The 22,151-nt window shown below is 34.5% G+C and overlaps 1 long non-coding RNA gene across 2 annotated transcripts in view; it reads left to right on the plus strand.

Moving 5' to 3' along the window:
- LOC143646156 (uncharacterized) overlaps positions 1-22,151 on the plus strand; it is a 58,122-nt gene that overhangs the window by 17,148 nt on the left and 18,823 nt on the right. For both annotated transcript variants that reach the window (XR_013157349.1, XR_013157348.1), the window contains exons 3-4: positions 8,279-8,419; positions 21,499-21,603. This is a non-coding gene — a long non-coding RNA (uncharacterized LOC143646156). The remainder of the gene's footprint in view (positions 1-8,278; positions 8,420-21,498; positions 21,604-22,151) is intronic.

The raw sequence follows: 22,151 nt of genomic DNA on the forward strand, positions 1-22,151 counted from the left end.
GAGCAAATTAGGCCTTCTCTACCAAGCATCTCATAATTCTCCAGAATCTTCCCCTTAACCATTTATAAAATTGTCCTAACATTTTTGGTATTTGCAAATTGCAGCACCCCACTTCTTTGATACCAAAAACTATTTCAGCTTGTTAAAGCTACCAAAATACAATATATCAGAAATCGATTTGTTTTTACAAAGGGGTTTTATTAAATTAAAAGTACAATTCTGAGGTCATGGAAATGTCCAAATTAAGGCATCAACAAAAGGATATCTTCACTGATGAAAGGCCAATTGTGTCCAGTTCCTCTGTCACATGGGAAGGCACATGGTGATGTCTGCTGGTTGTTCTCTCCTGGGTTCATTCAAAATAGCTCTCTCAACTTCTTGGGCTCTTCTGGTTCCGGTTGTGGTGTTTTCTTTCTAAGCTCCTCTGGGAAAACTCTTGATTTCATCTCTTAGCTTAGCACCCTCTGGGGCATTTTCTTTTCTGTCTCTAAGTGTTTTTCTCCAAAATACTTTCTCTTAAAGGACTCCAGAAGCAGATTAAGACCCGTTGTGCTGGTTTGAAGGGAAGTATGCCCCCTAAGAAAAGCCATGTTTTAATATGGATCCCATTTCTTAAAGGTAGAATAATCTCTATTCAATGCTGTGTATTTGGGACTGTGATGGGATCATCTCCCTGGTTGATGAGATTTAGTTAAGAACGGTTGTTAAACTGGATTAGGGGATGACATGTCTCCACCTATCTGAGTGGGTCTTGATTAGTTTCTGAAGTCCTATAAAAGAGGAAACATTTTGGAGAATGAGAGACTCAGAGAGGGCAGAGAATGCTGCAACACTACAAAGCAGAGAGTCCACCAGCCAGCGACCTTTGGAGATGAAGAAGGGAAATGCCTCCCGGGGAGCTTCATGAAACCAGAAGCCAGGAGAGTAAGCTAGCAGATGACGCTGTGTCTGCCATGTGCCCTTCCAGCCGAGAGAGAAACCCTGACTGTGTTCGCCATGTGCCTTTCCAGATGAGAGAGAAACCCTGAACTTCCTCGGCCTTCTTGAACCAAGGTATCTTTCCCTAGATGCCTTTGATTGGACATTTCTTTAGACTTGTTTTAATCGGGACATTTTCTCGGCCTTAGAACTGTAAACTAGCAACTCATTAAATTCCCCTTTTTAAAAGCCATTCCGTTTCTGGTATATTGCATTCTGGCAGCTAGCAAACTAGAACAGATTTTGGTACCGGAGAGTGGGGTGCTGCTGCTGCAGTTTGCAAATACCAAACATGTTGGAACGGCTTTTTAAATGGATAAGGGGAAGATTCTGGAAGAATCTTGATAGAGAAGCTTGTGAGAAGCTTGATAGAGAAGGCCTAGAATGCTTTGGAGAGACTGTTGGTAGAAATGTGGACTCTAAAGATACCTCTGATGAGGACTTAGAAAGAAATGAGGCACGTGTTATTGAAAACTGGAAGGAAGGTGATCCTTGTTTTAAAATGGCAGATAATCTGGCAAAGTTGACTAATGGTATTGGCTGGAAGGCAGATTTTAAAAGCCATGAACTTGGATATTTAGCAGAAGAGATCTCCAAATTAAATGTTGAAAGTGCAGCCTGGTTTCTCCTTGCAGCTTATAGTGAAATGCGACAGGAAAGAGATAAGCTGAAAAGTGAACTCTTGGGTACAAAGAAACCAGAAATTGATGTCCTAGAAAATTCTGGGCTTCCAGGAGAGGAGATCCCAGAGAATAGAACCCTGTGTGAGGATTTAACCAAATGTGAAACCAGTCAGACATTTCAGAGAAAGTCAGGATCAGACATGGAGTTATCCAGGAAAGATTTGTGGAAACTCCTTATATCTAATGGGCATGATCCAAGGCTACTGCATAGAAAGCCAACGAGAGTGCTGTGGGACCTGTATAAACAGAGCTGCTGCCAGTCTGGACTGAGGGGTTCAGAGAAGGGACACATTGGAGGAAAAATAACTTCAGAGGCAAAACCGTGGAGGCTGAGGTCTGAAGTCAGGAAGCTTCGGGCCAGGAGAGTGGACCCACCCAAGCCCGTGGAGAGGGTGAGTTTGCCCCAAAGGCAGAGAATGGGCCTTCCACCTCGTTGCAGTGGGAGAGTCATGCCGCCTCAGGTCTTGGAGAGAGTGAAGCACGTTCCTTGGGGTTTGGGGAGAGCCTGGCTGCCACCACATGGAGGGGTTGAGCGTGTGCCCCAGAGATGGCAGAGAGCCCGGGTGTGGCCCCAATGCTTGGAGAGGGTGGAGTCGAGAAAAAGGTGGTCTCCCCAATATCCCCCAAGGTTGCATTCAGAGAGAGGCAGGCATAGGCATTTGGAAAGGGTGGGACTGCCACTTTCTAAAGCCCTGAGGATAAATGAGTCTCAGACTTTGAAATCTAATGGACTTTGCCCTGCAGGTTTTCGAAACTGTATGGGTCCAGTGACCCCTGTGTTCCTTCCTCCCTATGGAAATGTGTATATGTATCCTATGAGTGTTCCTCCTTTATATGTTGGCAGCAAATAACTTGTTATGAGTTTTCAAAGGTCCAGAGCAAATGGAGAGAATTTTGCCTTAGGACGGACCATGCCTGTAACTGACTTGATGAGATTTTATACTGTCTCTAATTTTCTACTTCATTGTATTGCTACTGATAGGTTTAAGGATTTCTGATATTGTTATGAAATTAATGTATTTTGTATTTGGGAAAAACATGTCTTTTTTAGGGGCCAGAGGGTGGAATGTGCTGGTTTGAAGGGAAGTATGCCCCCTAAGAAAAGCCATGTTTTAATATGGATCCCATTTCTTAAAGGTAGAATAATCTCTATTCAATGCTGTGTATTTGGGACTGTGATGGGATCATCTCCCTGGTTGATGAGATTTAGTTAAGAACGGTTGTTAAACTGGATTAGGGGATGACATGTCTCCACCTATCTGAGTGGGTCTTGATTAGTTTCTGAAGTCCTATAAAAGAGGAAACATTTTGGAGAATGAGAGACTCAGAGAGGGCAGAGAATGCTGCAACACTACAAAGCAGAGAGTCCACCAGCCAGCGACCTTTGGAGATGAAGAAGGGAAATGCCTCCCGGGGAGCTTCATGAAACCAGAAGCCAGGAGAGTAAGCTAGCAGATGACGCTGTGTCTGCCATGTGCCCTTCCAGCCGAGAGAGAAACCCTGACTGTGTTCGCCATGTGCCTTTCCAGATGAGAGAGAAACCCTGAACTTCATCGGCCTTCTTGAACCAAGGTATCTTTCCCTAGATGCCTTTGATTGGACATTTCTTTAGACTTGTTTTAATCGGGACATTTTCTCGGCCTTAGAACTGTAAACTAGCAACTCATTAAATTCCCCTTTTTAAAAGCCATTCCGTTTCTGGTATATTGCATTCTGGCAGCTAGCAAACTAGAACACCCGTCTTGAATGGGCGGGGTCACATCTCCATTGAACCAATCTAACTAAAAGTTTCCTCCCTTTTAATACATCCTCCCATATAAGATTGGATTAAAAAAGCATGGATTCTCTGGAGTACATAACAATTTCAAACTAGAACACATCATGATTAAAATTACATGATATTCTGGAAAACACAAAACTATAGGAACAGTAAAAAGATAGCTTCCAGGGTTTCAGAGAAAGGGGAGGGGATGAAAAGCTAGATGGAGGACAGTGCATTTTTAGGGCCATGACTTTTCTGTTTAATACTGCAGTGGTGAATACTTGGCATTGTGAATTTGTTAAAACTCATAGAAGTGTAAAACACAGTGTGATCCTTAAAGTACACTATGGATTTAGTTAAGAGTAATGAATAGTATTGGTTCAATAATGATAGCACTGTAACAATATGCCACTCTAATGTAAGATTTTAATAATAGGAGGAATTCTGGGGGTGAAAGGGCATATATGGGAACCCTCTGTACTTTTTGCATGATATTTCTGTAAACCTAATGCTCTAAAAATAGTCTATTAAAAATTCAAAAAATCAAAACAAAGTCAAAGGGTGAAAAAAGAAGCCTAGACAGAGAGTGACAAATAAAAATAAAAAATAAAACACTATCAAAAGTGATCAAATTAGCAGCTAAAGGCAACATTTTTCAGATTGGTCAAAAACAAAGCAAGACCAGGCAAATAAAAATTGTTCTAAATCTCTTTATAATAATGGACCCCTAAAACATAACTTCTTAGAAAGTTTAAAATTAAAAGTCATGGAAAAAATTTACTAGAAAAATACTAATTTGAAATAATTTTATTAACATATGGCCAAATACATTTGAAATTTAGCATTTGGGGCACAGAGGAATAGTAAATAATGGAAGACATTTAACTCACTAGGAAGAAAAACAACTACACATTTAATAAAACTCTGAAATAAACAGAAAAAGAGATGAAACTATAGTGAGAATCTGATAAATCCAGAAATATAGTAAAAGATTATATAATAAATCTCACTTAATTAATGGTTTAGAGAAAACACAAATATCCTTAAAGATACAAGAAATTAACAGCCTTGTTCATACTTATATCTATATCTATCTCTCTCTCTAGCTATCTAAAAGAATGAAATCATAGTGAATCAGTTTTATAAACCATACTTTCTAACCAAAATGCTATAAAATAATTTCCTAAATATTTAACAATTATTGAGGGACACTAAAATGCATAAGCACAACATAAATCAGTAGCTTCTAAATAATATATAGGTTGACAGTGAAATCATGAGGAAAATTTAAAATTAATGAAAAATGATTTGATAATAACAAATAGCGAAACTATTGGAGGTAATAGCAATAATTTTCATAGCAGTAGTGCTTATATTAAAAAAGAATAAACAGAAACTAAACAACTGTTAGAAACAAAAGAATTTAGAATAACAAAATTTCATAGAAAAACAAGAGAAAAGTGAAGACAGACATAATTTGAAGGATGAAATTATTTTGAATTAAATACTCTGTAAAGACTAATAAAATGTTAAAAGTTGACTATTAATATTAGTGAAAGAAAGCTATGAAGAACCTTACATTAATACATTTGAAAAATTAGATGACATGATATGCTTAGAAAGATATATCAAACAGGTTTAAGAATATATACAATGCTTTAATCCTTCCTTTATATATTAAAGGAAATAAAGCAGAACTTAAAATACCATTGCTGGGTATCTACTCAAAGGACCTAAGGGCAAAGACACAAACGGACATTTGCACACCAATGTTTACAGCAGTGTTATGTACAATTGCAAAGAGATGAAAACAGCCAAAATGTCCATCAACAGAAGAGTGGCTAAACAAACTGTGGTATATACATACAATGGAATATTATGCAGCTTTAAGACAGGATAAACTTATGAAGCATGTAATAACATGGATGGACATAGAGAACATTATGCTGAGTGAGTCTAGCCAAAAACTAAAGGACAAATACTGTATGGTCCCACTGATGTGAACGGACATTCAAGAATAAACTTGGAATATGTCATTGGTAACAGAGTCCAGCAGGAGTTAGAAACAGAGTAAGATAATGGGTAATTGGAGCTGAAGGGATACAGACTGTGCAACAGGACTAGATACAAAAACTCAAAAATGGACAGCACAATAATACCTAATTGTAAAGTAATCATGTTAAAACACTGAATGAAGTTGCATCTGAGCTATAGTTTTTTTTTTTTACTATTATTACTACTTTTATTTCTTTTCTCTATATTAACATTCTATATCTTTTTCTGTTGTGTTGCTAGTTCTTCTAAACTGATGCAAATGTACTAAGAAACGATGATCATGCATCTATGTGATGATGTTAAGAATTACTGATTGCATATGTAGAATGGTATGATTTCTAAATGTTGGGTTAATTTCTTTTTTCCGTTAATTAATAAAAAAAAAAAAGCCCTCTCAGAAAGAGAAACAAAGCAAACAAACGAAAAAAATCCTCTCAGAAAGAAAATACAAGTTCCAGACAGTATTTCAGGTAATTTCTTCAAAACTTTAAAGGAAAAGATCAGTTACTTTTATTTCTGTTCCATAGAATAGAAAAAGCAGACATATTTTCTAAATCATTGTATACCTAATCTCATTCTTTAATGTAATTAAAAATTTAATCCTATAGTATAATTAAATAATAATATATTTAAAAAATCATGTTCAACCCAGGAATATAGGGACATTATAACATTAAAACTTTACATAAGCTATATATATACACATATATATTGTGTGTGTATGCGTGTATGTATACATGTGCTGTATGTTCCATAAACTCACCTCATAGATTCAGAGGAAGCATTTGATAAAATTCAGCACCTAGCCAAAATGAAATATCTTAGAAAGCTGAGGATATATTTGATAAAATATCTACTTTGAAAGAACAAAGCATCGTTTATACCTAGAAAATATTAGAACTATTTACTTTAAAAATGAAAAGAAAACAAAAGTATGTTTCATTATCTCTTTTACTCATCAATGAGCTTGAATTCCTAGGGAGTGTATAAGGAAAAAAAATTAAGGCATACTTATACAAAAAGAAGGAATAAACTATTTACGCATAGTATGGTCTTCTTTAAAAAATAATATGTAAGAAAATTATTAGTACTATTAAAAGAATTTAGCAGGAAGTTTTCTAAGATCATTAAAAAAAACAACTTAGCTGTACTTCTAAACACGAACAGCAGATAGTGTGAAAATCTAATTTTGAACTTAATAAAAAATAAGACAGAAGTAAATCTAACAAAGTACATTTGAGAACTGTAACAATATATTTTAAAACTTCACTGTAAGATGTTATGTGAAACTTGAATAAATGATAGAGGTAGCAAATTCATGACTGAGAAGTCTCAGTTATAATATTGCAATTTCTCCCCAAATTGATTTCTACAGTTAATGTAATTTAATTTTATTCTAAAAGAAATGCATTATCTTTTTTTTTAATTCATATGAAAAATGAAGGGATCAAAATAGCCAAGATCTTTCTAAAGAAGGCAAAGAAAATTATACTGTTGACTTTGAAGATGTTAATATAAAGATATTAATTTTGAGAGTAGAGTATTGATGCAAGGGGATGATGCAAGGCAATTGGCCGATGCAACCGGTTATAGTGCCCAGAGAATAAAATATTAATATATGGAACTTAGATTTATGATTGAATTGATATTGTGGATGATTGGGGAAAGGAGGACTAAATCATTCCATCTGCTGTAGATAACTGCAGACAACTATAATTTCATATGCTGTGTGATTTCCCTTCCTGCAGCAAACCTATCTCTCTTGATTGTAGCCATATTCTATTGGTGTTTGGCTGCTAGATATAGACTAGAAATTAATATTATATATATATAATATTTAATAATGTTTGTTAGGTTATATAAAATATAGACAATCTGAGATAATGCCATGCTGAAGAATTTAGACTTGAAGTATCACAATATGTTCAACCTACATTTCCTTACATTTTCTCATAATTGGAATGGATCAGTGGTTTTAGCTGAGTCCTAGAACTGAATAGAGTTGTTAGTGCATGCCTCTATTTTAAAATAACGATGTGCTAGACACATTTCTATGACTCACAAGGTAGAGAAAAAGTTAAATCATCACTCTTCACCCTATTCTAGACGTGGCCTAGATTTGTTCATGAGTAGAAAAAAAGGGTTGGTACGTTTCCCATCTCATGTTTTCCCATTCATCTCACGTCTTATGAGATTTCCTCAGGAGAATGCCAGGGTATGCCAGGAAGGGAATAAATACCTCTACCAGTGGATGGAGCCTCACTGCTGTACAGAAGCATACAAACTGTGCGGTTACTTCACCTATGAAAAAACTGTTTATGTGTTCCCTGGTGTTTTGAGGGACATAGAGCTATATTCTTGTCTTCCCTTGGAAAATTCTAAAGGCAAAAAGCAGTCGAAGTTCCTCATGACCACAGAGCAAAGAAAAATTGCTGAAGCAGGTAGAGCTTGCACTTCCATAATTTGCTGTTTCCAAAAGTGCCAGCACTGCATCTTGTATAAATGTGCACGAAAGAGGACACACTTGGAAATATGCAGAGAGAACCTCTTGCTGGAGCAAGTTGACATAGGGGCAAAATAGGCAGGTTGGGGTATATTGCTGAAATCAGAGAACTTTCAAGCACTCCTGGGATGTTTTAGAGACTCCAGGTCACTGGACGTCAGTATTAAATATCCCAATCAAATCACTCAGAAATAACTCAAAAATAAAAGAACCAGTGTTTGCTTCACCAGAGGAATGAATGAACGTACCAGCATTCATCAAGTAAGACCTATTTTTTTTTTTCCTTTTCATTCCTAGAGGAACCATGTTCTGCTAGCAACTTAAGGAAGAATTACAATAAGAAGTAGAAGACCCATTGGAGAAAAGTGAAGAAAATTCTTCTTCCCAATTACAGGACTCTGGAATTCTCCATGAAAATATAATAATTGCAAACACTGAGTGAGTACTTACTAAGTACTGGACATTTTTAGTGTATTAATGCATTTAATCCTTGCAACTATCTTATGGGGTTGTAATCATCATTACTCCAATTTTAGAATTGAGGATACTAAGGTGCATAGGAGTTGAATAACTTACCTAAGGTAATTGTTCTACTTTGCTAGCTGCCAGAAAGCAATATACCAGAAATGGAATGGCTTTTAAAAGGGGAATTTAATAAGTTGCTAGTTTATAGTTCTTATGGCCAAGAAAATGTCCCAATCAAAACAAGTCTATAGAAATGTCCAATCAAAGGCATCCAGGGAAAGATACCTTGATTCAAGCAGGCCGATGAAGTTCAGGGTTTCTCTCTCAAGTGAGAAGGCACATGGCAAACACATTCAGGACTTTTCTCTCAACTGGAAGTGCACATGGTGAACATGGTGTCATCTGCTAACTTTCTCTCCTGGCTTCCTATTTCATGAAGCTCCCCAGGAGACATTTGCCCTCTTCATCTCCAAAGGTCGCTGGCTCGTGGGTTCTCTGATTCCCGTGGCTATATCATTCTTCTCTGCTCTCTCTGAATCTCTTATTCTCCAAAATATTTCCCTTTTATAGGACTTCAGAAACTAATCAAGACCCACTCAAATGGGTGGAGACATGTCATCACCTAATCCAGTTTAACAACCACTCTCGATTATATCACATCTCCAGGAAGATGATCTAATTACAGTTTCAAATATACAATGCTGAATAGGGATTAGAAGAAATGGCTGCCTTTACAAAATGGGATTAGAATTAAAACATGGCTTTTCTAGGGGTCATATATCCTTTCAAACCAGCACAGTAATGCACTTAGAAAGTGACATAGCTGGTATTCACATTTGAGCAATCTGTCTCTGGAGCATATCTTTTTAGCCACTGTTCTTAACTACATCCAATAGTGATAGAATCTTTGAAGAGAGTGAAATAATGTATTGAAATTTTATTTATATTAAGAAACAGGACTCTTCAAACATCATGCAGTACCTGGAAAAGTTTCTTAGAATTCCAGAGAAATTATCAAAAGACTGGATTGGGAGAGTCAAGCAAGCTTTTTGAATGTGGTTGTGTAAAAAAAATAAAATCTTTGTTTTTTCCTTTTGGTGTATGCCTAATATATTGATTTCCTATTTTTTATGTTTCCCAGCCTCTTAAGGTGGGAAACATAAAAACACACAAAAGTTATTGTGTTAAGTTATTGATTTCCTATTTTTTTCAAATAATAAGGTGGTATATAGGAATCCCGTATTTTATGCATGATTGTTCCATAAGCCTAAAACTTTCCTAATAAAGAAAGGAATGTTGCAAGCTTCAATGTTAATCTATGCATTTATATTAAAATTAAAGAAGAATACTGCAACACTTCCACGGTAATGAAGCCTCCAGCATTCTGCTTTATCTAATAGACAGTGCAATTTCTTTCACTACCTAGTGTTTCTTTATCAGGTAAGGAAAAGAATTTTGCATTCGTAATCTTAAGGGCTGATTTAAAAGGAGAAATATGATGGAATTACTGAACAATTTAGTGCCTGATTTGATTCTCTTCATTTTTACCACTGCAAGATTTTTGAAAATCCCTATTAGGTCAATCACGTAAAGGTCTTGGTTAATCAAAATTTCCAGGTAGTATGTTTATTTTATCTCAAAAGAAGCTCCTGTGAAATTATCATTCTATGTGCCTTTTCAAATTGAGGATTTAGAGGATTCTGAGTCTGATCTGGACACGTCTTCTGCAAAGCAAGAACTTCTTAACTTTTGGGAAAACGGCACAGAAAGGGTGGGACGTATTGATAATTTATTTTTTTCTGACATCATTGGACAGAATAAGAAAGCAAATGAATGTAGTAAGCTTACTTACTATATGAATAGATTGTTTTAGACAGGAGCCATTGCAGATTAAAAAAAAAAAATCATCAGGAATCTAAGGAGTATAGGTAACAAGTTAGTTCAAATGGTGCATATGCCTAGGTGGAATACAGATCTTTAAAATGTCCTCAATAGTCTGACTTCCTGAGTCCTTTTCACTTTCTTGATGAGCTATATAGGATGCAAAGAAGCTCCATACCTGGCGAGCTGGAAAGGTGACCTCGTTTGTTTTGTCAGACAGACAGCAAAAGGGTGATGTATGCATGTTGGACAAGGCAGGCACAGAAAGGATTATAATTCTATTTAGAAAGTTTCATTACTAAAATTTTCATTCAATAAGCATCCCATAAATTTGTCCAACATCGACATTTAACCCAGATCTGGACAGCTGTCTCAGTTAACCACTTCATAGGCTCAGCTTCGGAATCAGTGCAGAGTCCCAAAGACCAAGAATAGAAGAAAATGCCCAGCCTCTCAAAGTGGGAAACATAAAAACACACAAAAGTTATATTTCACATATCACAGCTGTAGGCTTTTAACTATTCAGGAGTGACTATCCGTTGTTTTTAGGAATGAAAACCTAATAAGGAATGTTGCTCCTGGGAAGGTTCTCCATGTATCAATTTGCTGATATGCTAGAGACTTGACTGTAAATTCTATGATGTACTTATTTTGACCTTGTTTTATCAGCCTAATCCTCTGAAGTGCTTAAACCTGGAATTGCTTTTATACGTCTCTTGCAGAAAAGTCAAAATTCTTAGCTAAACATAGGCCTTAAATTGCTTCAACTTGTTTTTTTTTTTTTTCCTTTTTATTATACCTGCTTCATTATTAAAAAATGTTTTGAGGCAGTAATGCATTATTTAGTATTTTAAGTTATAGTTGGAAATTTAGCTTCTAGGGAGGTTACATTAGAAGTAAACCAAGAAATGAACGCTTAAGGATTTTCCTCACATACAATTATCTAAAAATGTGTTTTTAGATAAAAAAGCAATATTCTTCTATTTTTAACTTCTTTTGGACCTTCTTTATTACTTTTTAAGTATCACCTTTATACGTGTAAATAAAATTGAATCAAAACTCTATTATCTGCAATGATGGATATCCAAAATGGCACCATTTTTTACAGTGTATTACAGTGTAGTAGATTATGTGGAATATACATATTTTCAAAAGACTGTAAAAATGTAAAAACATTTTTAGTATAATTGTTTCATGAAAGATTACTCTCTTAAAGTTTCATGTTTCTCTTCCTGCTAATCGTATTTATAACAAACGTAAAACTCTTTTTTAATGCTTTTTAAATACATTTTAAAATAATTACTTTTTCTTCAGTATGTTTTATTATATTTATTGACAATTGTGTTTCAGCAATGTATTTTTTTGTCATAATCTTTCAATTCCTCAGGGTATTTTAAGAGCTAATTGTTGGCTTTACACTTTTGGAAACTCAATTTTATCTGTTCCACCTGGAATTATCAATATCTGGAGGACAAGAAATTAACAGAATGAATTTAAGACTGGTTGACATGTCAGAATGCCAATTTGTCCACCAACAATGTGCTATGACTATTATCTGATGATTAGAATACAGAGGGAGTAATTGATGGAGGCAAAATACAGTGTAAATCAAAACATATTTTGATATCCATAGCTGAAGAACAAACTGTGACCTAAATAAAAACACAAATTTACCCCTTATATTCATGGGGTGAGTCACTCTTCTTTATTTTAGATTGAACCTATTGCCTAAACTTCTTTTTGGTTTGGTATTTCAGAACAAACTTTCCTCTGTGCATTTATTTACACACAAAGATAGACATATGATTTTTAAATTTCTTTACTCGATAAAGACTTTAGGAAGCCCATCATTTTTCTCTGGGTAGGGATAAAAACATATTAGCATTTTCAAAATGATTTTGCCTTGATTATATTTAGATGCTGTTATTTTGTTTTAGAAAACCCCCCCAGTTCATTTTAAAAAATCATATAAAACAAGGTAAATGTGCATTCATTTTGGAAAAGCACCTCACCTCCTTTTAAAAGTAAGTCCTGGGTGGGCCACAGCGGCTCAGCAGGTAGAGTTCTCGCTTGCCATGCCAGAGACCTGAGTTTGATTCCTGGTGCCTGCCCATGATAGAAAAAAATAAAAGTAAATCCTGGTTATTGTAACAAGAGTGAAAATCCCTAAATTTACATTCATACAGTGGTGTTTTGTTGCACCTGAACTTAAATTCAATTATGGTTTAATTGCATAAATATTTTCTCAGTCTTTTAACTTCTAAAGGAGATACATATTTTTTTTTTAGATTTGTAGTTAATTTTAAAATTATTTATTTGTTCTATGGAAAGAGGATTGCCTCAATTTATATTTGATATATTAAAGGCAGCTTTAATGTGGTGAATTAGACATATAGTTAGTGAAGCAAATTAAATATATGGCATATCTATAGTCTATTTATGTCTTGGTATGGAAACATTGTATATCCTTAGACTATTATTCTTTATAAAATGATCACTGATCTTTTTAGACCTAATCTCATATGAACAAAACTACTGAAAAAATTTTGAACTTTGGGGAAAAACTGCATAGAGATGATTCCTCAAAGTTGAGCATAAACCATTTTTTTGTGTGTAAAAGAATAGGATATCTTGAGAATGGCCATAGAAGGGATTTTCATGAATTTTTTTCCATTGGTAACAGTTCAGAAATGAACAAATTACTTATCTGGTATGAACTTACTAGCTGATGACTGTCAGAGTATAGAAAGTTCCCACATTTTTATTTTTTTTTTCCATTGCAAATACTTTTCTTAGAACATCCAAATAATCCACTCAGCCACAGATTTAGAACGATTTGCTCTGTCTTATATGATAGGAAATCATCTTTTCTAATAAAAAATAATCTTAAATTGTGTGATTCTTCAAAGAGGCCTAATTAATGAAGTGAATAATAGCATGTGCTGATTATACCTAAGAAGGAAGCATTATTCTGAAATATATTTACAAATGCCTATCCTAGACCTTTCTTTGGCTTAAGAAATTAAAGATTTGTATTTTTTTTTATTCCCTAAACTCCTGCTTAACATTTACAACACCAAGAAAAATATCACACTGCTCAGGCATACGCTGATGGAACTTGAGAAGAAACAGAGTTTTTTAATGGATAACTCTAATTTTTTTTACTCCAATAAAAAGACTGAGGCATGGGGAGACAATGAGATCTTCTGAACAAGGAAGAACCTGTTAAACTGATATTTGAATGTATATAACAATTGTAAGTGGTATTCCTTCTCTGACGAACATCTCCTATAGCAAAGGAGCCAATTTCCTTCCCAAGTCAAATTATTCCACATGTAGGAGCCTCATACCATTTAAAGGAATTAAATGATTTACCAAAGATCAAAATGAAAATTAATATCAGAATTAGTATATACTAGTTTTAAATAATTCACATCAATGGAATGTATTATGGCAAAATTAAATTTTAATTATTTAATTTCAAATAGTATATTGATTTGGAAGATCTAATAGTTTAGTCTTAGACTGGATAAAGAAAGAGCAATTAATTATTTTAATAATATATCAATTATACGTCAAAGTAACTTTACTTGAAAAAAAATTTTTGAAATAATACTTATCAGACTATTATTCACACTATGAAGAAAAGCATTTTCTAACACCTATCATGTGTAATCAGCCATTTAAAAATAGCATTGTTTTTAGTAAAATTATTGTTTAAAACCTCACTGATTGAGGAGGGAATATTCAAGTTTTTTGATAATCAGGATGGGGCGGTGCAATGGTGGCTCAGTGACAGAATTCTCGCCTGCCATGCTAGAAACTCGGGTTTTCAGAGCTTGCCCGCGCCAAAATAAAGAAAAAAAAAAGATAATCAGAATGACCTTCTCATGATACAGTGTTAACATCCTCTCACCTTGTATTGTGGCTTGAGTGTGTTTCCATATCCTTTCTTCTGCAATATTTGTGTATAACTACTTCTAGAGTATCATGTCTTTTTCTATTCATGAAACTCTACATGTATTCTGTCATGAGGACCTAAGATGCTTCTATGTTCTATGAAATGCTGTTTTGTTGAAATAAACATTGTTTAATACATAATACTTCAGAGGCAATTCTAGCAAAAACTGAACAAGAAGTCACTGGCAATGATGAATGATGATCACAGTTTAAAACAATTCTTTGTAATGTCTCTGTAATTCTCTCTCTCTCTCTCTCTCTCTCTCTCTCTCTCTCTCTCTCTCTCTCTCTCTCTCTCTCTCTCTCTCTCTCCCTCCCTCCCTCCCTCCCTCCCTCCCTCTCTCTCTCTCTCTCTTTCTCTCTCTCTCTCTCTCTCTCTCTCTCTCTCTCTCTCTCTCTCTCTCTCTCTCTCCCCTTGCTTCCCCCTCTACAGCTTTATCCCCTGTCCCCACTCATTCTTTTTCTTATTCTCTTTCTCAGCAGGAATACAGTGTTTGGCAATGCAGATTCTGAAACAAAATAACATACCTGTAGATGAATTTAATGATATCTTAAGAAAATAAGCAAACTAACTGTGAGAAACAAAGAAGGAAATTGAAAACCAGAGCAATAAACCACTGTTCTCAAAGATATCTTGTTTGGATTATTAGGGACTTAGATTTATATTAGGTCAGAGATCAGTTCTTTGGCTGAAACAGTATTTATAGGTAGAATAGGGATGCCTACTTAACTACAAACTTCAAATTGTTAAGATCTCTGCACATGTTTTGGAAGGGTAGCCTAGGGAAAATTTTTTTCCATTGGTTCATAGAGAAAATCTTCAGCCTACAAATAGGACAGAAAACCAGTTTTTCCTGGCAGTCTTAACTTTGGATCTGTCTAACCAGTATTAGCTTCAAATACATGTAGGCCTATAATGCATGTCAGGAAACAACAATAAAATACAGTTTTTGGAGGATGGTAGCTATGTTTTTCCTGGCAGAAGCAAATGCAAAGCCATTTCAGAAAAGACATAAAGTTAAATCAAAGTAAAAATTAAAAATCTACATGTAATGCTTCACTGAACATTCATTCAATTTAGAAATGAAAACATGAATGATTTTTTATATCACAACTGAAAGTTAACAGATACAAACAAAAATTGAAGATCTTTGAGAAACTTTAGATACTAAAACTATTTTGAATAATTCATATATTCATATTTTGAACATATGAATAGATATGTTTAAAATAAGGATGCTGAGCACACTATTGAGATAGGCAAGTTTGAAAAAGAACCAAAATTAACTATCGTGAGTGGAAAGTATTGTTGCTTTTTCTTAATTAGATGTTAGTTTTAAAATGCTTTAAATTTAACTGTGGAGAAACTTAATGAATTGTAACACAGATTTGAGTAAATTAACCACAATGCACCATAGAGAGGAAAAAGAGATGCCAAATTACCAGAGAGGTGATGGGATGTGGAAGAGAGAAAGAGAAGTTGCAACATATATCTAGTATGAGTTCAGATAGACAGAATAGGATAGAAGCAAGAATTGATAAATTAAGGCAAAGAACTTTAAGAAGCAGTAAAATTGCAAAATTTGAGTTCCAAACATAACAAATGAATGAAAATAAAAATGAATTTATAGCTAAATCAAAAGATTGAAAATGTGGAATTCCAACATAAAGCAAAGGGAACACAAAGGTAGATAATTACAGCAGAATATTACTTAGATTAGCAACACACTTTTCACTTGCAACAAATGAAATTAGAAAAGAATGGGCCAAAAAGAATTTTCCAAATGGAATTGTGTAGACAAATATGCTATTTCAAGAGTTTGTATAGAATAAGGAGGGGAAATTATATTGATATAGAAGAAACAAACAAACCAAAAACATATAAGACCATTTAAGAGTAGAGGGGATATACACAACACTTACCAAATTATTAACTAAGATATCTATTGCATGAAGAAATACATTGAATCCAGAATCATTCAGATTCAAGGTGGAACATGATCTATGTAAAGATAAGCATTTTTGGCATTTATTTGTTATGACAAATGTTAAAATATTAGTTGAACTGCCTCCCTCCTAATCAGCAAAATTTTTGTGTGATCATATGGGGAAATCTAGCTTGTCCAGCTCTGCATATGATGGCATGAAATTATTCTGGAGTCAGGGTTTTCTTGGCAACTCAGATTTTCATTCAGATCCTAACATCCAGAGTAGCATATGCAAATCCTTCAATGATGCTGCCCCAGGCACAGATGACAACCCTTTTCATAGACAAGGTAGATAGACAATTAGTGAAGACACAACAAATTACAGAAGCTAAGGCCAGCATTTTCTCTCAGATTCAACTACTTTTGTTATATTAACCAGAGTTCCTGATTCTTTGCTTTAGGTAGTGCGCCTTCTTTAGCTGACTGCATTCTAGACCCTCTGGGAATGAAACTCCAGAGGACCAAACAATCATTCTAGAGATTAGACTTTGCCCATCTCATTATTAAACTGTATCACATTCTCTTTCTCTCGTAAATACCTACATACACACATGCACATATACACATTCATGCACACAGGCTTCTACTCTTTATAATGCCGGTAATATCCCACATTCTGTTCTTCCTATTGCCTGATGTCAAACTCTTCTGTTAGTAGATACCACAGGCACAGCTTTTGGCTAATCTCTGTGCCACCAACCATAGAGATTGTGGCACAATCTTGGCTAATGTTTTCCTAATAGCCAAGCATGTCCCTAGTCTGCTCCCACCTTACCCTGAACTACAAAATCTACACGTATAAAAAGGTTATCTTTATTGTGTGTTGCTCAAAGTCTCCTGGAATTCTTCCCCACACCCTGATTCATGTGAGCATTTGAATCCCAGCCATCTTGAATAGTTCCTTCTGCCAATGGGACCCTAGTTTTGCACTTACTGGAGTGCAATGGAGACACTGATTGAGCTCCAGAAGTAACAGAAAGAAATGTTTTTGAGAGCAAATCTCAGGAGGACTTTGGAGGAAAAGAGTGGAATACTTAGTATATTGTCCTCCTCATTTTATTTCTAATTGTAAAGATAGACCTTATTTATGTCCTTAATTATTGAAAGGAGGACCTTAAGCTTCATGGGTACTAAAGAATGTACTAAACTTTACTAAAATGGACATTGGCATAATCTCCTTTTGATTTGGCTGTGCTAATGTTTTCCTGCAACTGTAGAATAAAGAAAGGCCTAAGCACTCAACTATCTATGAAGTTTTTCTTTTCCTTCTAGCCCTCTAAAAATAAAACAGGAACTAGACAGGAAAAACTAGCTCTAATGCTTAGAAGGACCGCCTAGGCCAATGCCTCCAGTAAAATGAAACGATGTGCTTCTCCACTCAAAGCTCTTCATTTTCCTTGCCTTTGAGGCAACAATGCTGAGATAACTGTGATTGGCAAGTGGATTGGTTGGCTGACCCACGGTGGCCACTGAGTCTGCTTAGGCTTCAAGGTTGCCTTCAGTCTACCAAGAGATGTGTTTCTGGTCACAGGTGATCTTCTCTTATTTTTAGGGATAAAAAATATGGTAGCTTAAGAACACAGTCCAAAAGAATTAATTTGCTGATTGTGCAATTGCCTAGAATGGTCTGGTTAGCTTGTGATGCCACATGGTAGATGAAGATCAAGGATTCAATATATGGAATTAAAGCCACATGCTTTTTATCATTGGATTGCTAGACATGATTTTCAACAGCATGGAAAAAACAGCACATTTTGAATGCTGGAAGATAAATGGGGGAAGATAGTGGAGGGACAAATAGGAGTTCTTTTCTCATTTGTTTTCAATCGCTATGCTTAATACTGTCTTCCTAGACAAAGAAAATTCTGATTGTGTGAAGATAGGAAATATTGCTGATCTGTTAACAAAAAATCTATCTTGCAAATGCAATAAAGTACATGAAGTTGCCTAGGAAAAGTTCCTATATGACTATATTGGAATCTTAAATTAGCATGGAAATGATGGTGTTTTTATGTAAATGGTTTTGAAATAGCAAAGTTAAAATTATATGTGTTCCTTTTACCATAATGAGTATAGACATATAAAGCTATATCTGTCCGTGTATCATATGTGATATATATACATGTATATATATATGTGTGTGTGTGTGTGTGTGTGTACATATATATATATATATGTACACACACTCATGTGTGTGGATCCTAGATGAATGTAAAAAAAGCCATGCAAGTACTGGAGGTAAACTTGGGTGAATTCCTCACAGGAAGTGTGGGTGTGAGAATACAATATTACTCAAACACACAGGTGCTATTTAAGAAAAGAGATTGGCATGTTTGACAATATTCAACTTAAAAATAAAGAGATCACCATAGCTGAGTTAAAACCAAATCAAGCCTGTGGAAATAATTGTAAAATATATCCTTATAGGCAAGCTTTTAAAAGCTAGAGTATAACACCCACAAAAATCTACTACAGTTATGAATACACATTGTATAGAAAAATAAATGTAAATTGTCAATATGTGTGTAATTGTTACAAATGAACAGGAATCCAAGTTAAAATAATGCTTAAATTCTGCAAAAAATGTGAATATTTTAGTTTGGGTAGTAGATGAACTAATTCAGAGAAATTTTGAAAGTATTGGAAAACTAATCACAAATGATCATCCTAAGTGTGGAAATTTTGAAAATGATGTTGTTGTTTTTTCAGCAGTTTTGGCCAGAGAAATTTTTAACCTTTTTCATTACTGAAATAAATTGGCATGAAAAATTAAACAAATTCCCTGCACATCACACAGTCAAATGAAGAAGACATTAGTGTAGAAAGCACTGGCGATATTTAAGAGGACGACCTTAAAATATTAAAACCATTTTCAGGAATTTAAACACATATTGACGTTGAAACTCTAAAACATACATAGATACCCGATAATATTTTTAAATTAAAAAATCTGACATAATTACCACTTCTTTTTTGAGAAGTGCTTAAATATGGTATATATTTGTTAGAAGAAAAAGTAGGATCCTTCCTCATGTAATTGGATTTTTATTTTATTTTAGAGGAGGAAGAGGTTTAAATATAAGTTTCATCCAAATTATTTTAAGTTAGGTGCAACCAAGAACCCAGCTTGCTTAAATTTCCACACAGAGACATGAGCTAAATTCAGAGCATTCTAGCCTTATGGACTCCTTGTGTCTTCATTGCCCCCTTTCATTATCTGCTTATTTATATTTTCTTAACCTCATTTTCATTTATTCTGCTAGTCATCTATATCTCCCATACTTTTGTTGTAAAGCTGTTTTGTAAAGATTCTTACATACTAATATCACTATTAGAATTTATGCACGATTCCTTCTCTTGGATGAACAAAGTTAATATTGATAGAAAATGATCTCCATTCTATTTTCAAATTAAATTAATTTAGTTCTATCCTCTTCTAAAGAAATTGACACTTGTTCAGTGATATATTTCTGCAAAGTATAAAATGTGAAGTCACAGGAAATGTGAGAAATTACTGTAGTACTTACAATACTATGAGTCATTGATCCATTGAATAGGCACTGTATGGATATCCCGTCTTTGGAAAACTGAAATGAAATACATAGAATGAGTAACATTCCAAACAAAACAAAATAAGACTTAGATTATTCATTCTAAATTAAACTGCAAATGATTTACTCATACCTACATTTTTCATCACATTTTATCCTTCTGCTGACATGGCAGACATTAACCTTCCTGTCTTTAATGTGTTGGTGCATATTTTGAACAAATACCACAGTAGAAAAATCCCCAAATAAAGCTCAGGTGCCTAATTCAAAGATCCAGCTGGTTTCCTTAAGGAAACACAGTCTGCATAATGAAAATCTCCTGCTGCAATTCACGTATCAAGAAAAGTCAGTGACAGTCTTTTCTTAGAATAAATGACACAACACTGTGATATTAGTTCTGACATCTATTGCTACCTTTAAGCACTGAATTTCTACTTAGCCAACCATTACTTCTGTTTAATCAAAATACTTAACCCTGCAAAACCAAAACACTAGCACTAGTTGGAAGAAAACAGAACAGGATATATATATTTTAAAAGATTTTTCACATTGAGTCTTAAAATATTAAAAAATATATTTTATATCAGGAGGCACCTAAAAATTAATTGTCTTTTATTTTTGATGTTAGAATCTATTGATGATCATGTCTTGGATCCATTTTGTCATTGGAAATTGCAAAATCATGATACTCCTGTTCTAATTTTTTTTAATGCATGAGCTCTAATAATTATATGGACACTTTTTGATTTAAAATGTTGATGTATTTCAATCAATTGCTTTGTTAGTCCTATTGATAATAAAGTTGTCCATTTGTTTTTGCCAGTAGAAACATCTTCAAATTGACTCCTGAGCCCCTTATAAATGACTCTGTACTCTTTAATAATTTTTGTTTGCTGCTATAGCAACATAATTATCAGGATCATTCTAATCTAAATAATAAAATTTTGTGTTATAAATAATCAAATTTGTGTTATTAATAATTTAGTCAGGGCAAGAGATACAGATCAGGAATCCCTTAGAACTACTGGTTTTGTCACTCTATCTTCCTTCCACATCACCTTTTCAAATTTTTTTATATCTTTTGTGATAACTGAGAATTGTCTTATTCATTTATGTGAGTTTTCTTTATTTCTATGCTTTTTCCCTACAACCATCTCTGACAAGTCTGGGTTGAAAACAAATTCACCTTATGCTCAGAACAGTTAACAAATTTCTTTATGTTTTTTATCTTTTATAATTTATTATCATAAACCCCATCTGCTAGTTAATAGAAAAGAAACTGATTTTATTCCTATGAAGTTCAAAACTGGATCTGATTAATTAAATAGTCCTTTTAATAATAATCTGTCTTCCAAGTTTCTCCCATCTTCCATCAACCCAAAAGTCTCTCTGAAATAGTGCTGGGTTTCTATGACTGCATCGTAGAAAACGGTTTCCTGATCCATATGGCATGGAATATCCTCTGTCCTTTCTTGATCCTGGGAACTAATGTGTCCCCAAGCTTAACTGCACAGCTGGTATAACTTATAGTTTGGTCTTTCTCAGTTTTAAATATGGCAGCTTTATATTTGTACTTTCTGATTTGATGAGCTATCTGAAACTAGGTCATATCCTCTGTGACCTCCTTAATTCACGCAATTGTCTCTGATCTTTATCATTTATCATTTTTCAGGAGTATTTCCTCAGAAACCTAGAGTGATCCAGGAAAAGACTACAAAGTTTTACTCCACTTAACCATGCTGAGTGGCCCACATATTCTTGGATTTGGACATAAAAGGTTCAGAAACTAAATTATTAAGTGAAAATTGTAAGGTAAAATCCTTTTCCTTGGAATTGCTTCATAACTCCCTTTAGACCAATTTCTGTGTAATTTTTACCTCTGAACAGCAGATGTCAGAACACAGAGGTATGGAATCTTCTTTGCCTTGCACTGTTCTTGCATTTTCCTGCTTTGAGCTATGGCCCTTTTGGATAGAAATGTCTAGACATTATCTAAAACATTAACTCCTTCTTTCTCATTCCATTCTTAGGGTAAAGAGTTAATGTTTGACATTTAGAATCTCCTCTATACTATGGGAAAAACTCTATGGCCCATTCCAGCTACACAAAGTCTATTGCCTTCTTTGAGATGTCAGCTCCTTCCCTCTGTGATGATTCAGTCTCACAGAAGACAGCTGAACATGAATAGAAGATCAGTTTAGCTCGGATGGGGGATGGGATTATGATGCATTTCTTTAAAATTTGCTCAAATATATTACCCATTTTAATGCTAAATCTCATAAGGCTATTAATATGGAAGACGATAGAGTTAAAAGTCACAAAAAT

Source organism: Tamandua tetradactyla, chromosome 9 (genome assembly GCF_023851605.1).
Source record: "Tamandua tetradactyla isolate mTamTet1 chromosome 9, mTamTet1.pri, whole genome shotgun sequence".
Classification (NCBI taxonomy): domain Eukaryota; kingdom Metazoa; phylum Chordata; class Mammalia; order Pilosa; family Myrmecophagidae; genus Tamandua; species Tamandua tetradactyla.